The sequence below is a fragment of the Talpa europaea genome, assembly GCF_964194135.1.
Source record: "Talpa europaea genome assembly, chromosome: 8".
Classification (NCBI taxonomy): Eukaryota; Metazoa; Chordata; class Mammalia; order Eulipotyphla; family Talpidae; genus Talpa; species Talpa europaea.
Window position 1 is genome coordinate 73,168,345 of NC_140075.1, and position 1,480 is coordinate 73,169,824.

Here is a 1,480-nt window from a genome sequence, read left to right on the forward strand (position 1 = left end):
AAGCGCGGGAGGGTGAGAGAATTCACCAGAGCCAGAGCGGGGAGCAGAGCAGGCAGAAGGACCGAAGTACACTGTTGAGGGGAGCAGTGGGCGGCAGGAGAGGTCTGCGCGCCATGTGGGACCCTCCTCCGGTGGCCGGGGAGCAGCTGGGGATCGAACCGGCGCCGCAGAGGCTGCGGGCAGCTTCGCAACCCAGCGCTCTACCGCTGCGCCACCGGGGAGGCCCCAAAGCTGAGTTTTTAACAAATCTCTTCAGAGCACTTTGCACGCATTACCACACCATAACCACGAATTTGTGAATATTATAAGCCCTTTTCATTCGTCCTTTTTACACTTACTAAAGTGTAAGTTCCTCTCATTAACCTTAACCACTAACTTGGAAAACAGTCAACACTTCATATTATTCCTAGTGTCTGGAGATGTGTCAAAAAACATTATTATTGCTTATTACCCAGCACCCAGAGGAGTACACGGCACACAGAATGTGTTCAATATTAGGTGTCTGGACGCATAACTGAAACATTGTGTCTGAAGGAGTTCATGTGATATATATGAAAGCAGTACTGATCGGTGGAACAAGCAAACTACTTTCGAATTACTAAGTAGCTAATTGATGATACCTGTTCTTGTTTCAACCAAGACGTACACCAACTGAGGACTTAATCGCTTAATTCTGAAAGGTTCAGCATTTTGCCTTAAAGTATTCATATACTGAACGAAAGCATCCAGATAGTTTGCAGTAGTTACGTCAAAAGGTTACCAATTCTGGGTCTCCCCTGGTGGCGCAGCGGTTGAGCGCTGGGTTGCGAAGCTGCCCGTCAGCCTCTGCAGCGCCAGTTCGATCCCCGACCACCGGCGAGGGTCCCCCCCCAAAAAAAAAACAAAACAAAACGGGGATCCACAACCCCGCAGCTCTCGGCAGCCTCCACATCCCTAAAATCCAGGCCGTAAGTCATGGCGGGCCACGCCTCTGCCTCCTCTAACCAGACCAGGCCCCGTGCAGACCATGCTTGATGTCGCGGACAGCGCCCGTCGTCCAGGCCCGGGTCATCGCGGCGCCCGCCTGGGGCAACCAGGACTGCCTCTTTCACCCCCAAACTCGGGAGCCCACGTCCCCCACAAGCGTCTCCCAGGCCACAGGCCCCGCCCCGCGCATGCCCGGTGCCGCCGGCCCCGCCCCGCCTCCATCCCTGTGGGCCTCGCGCGCCGCGTGCCCCGCCCCCCGCGCCGGTCGCGCCCCGCCGAGCCGTTCGCGGGCGCGCTCCTCCCCCCTCGGGGAGTCCCGGGCGGCGCCCGGCGATTGGCTGGCGCGGGGGCTGCGCGCCGGGGCTGAGAAACGCGGGGCTGGTCCCTGGAGTGGGCTCCCGGGGCGGTGCCGGGCGCAGGCAGGTAAACGGGCAGGCTGGGAGGTGTGGGCTACCTAGGAAAGGGGGAGTCAGCTGCCAGCAGCCCTGGGATTTCCGGGCGCGGCTCCTGGGAG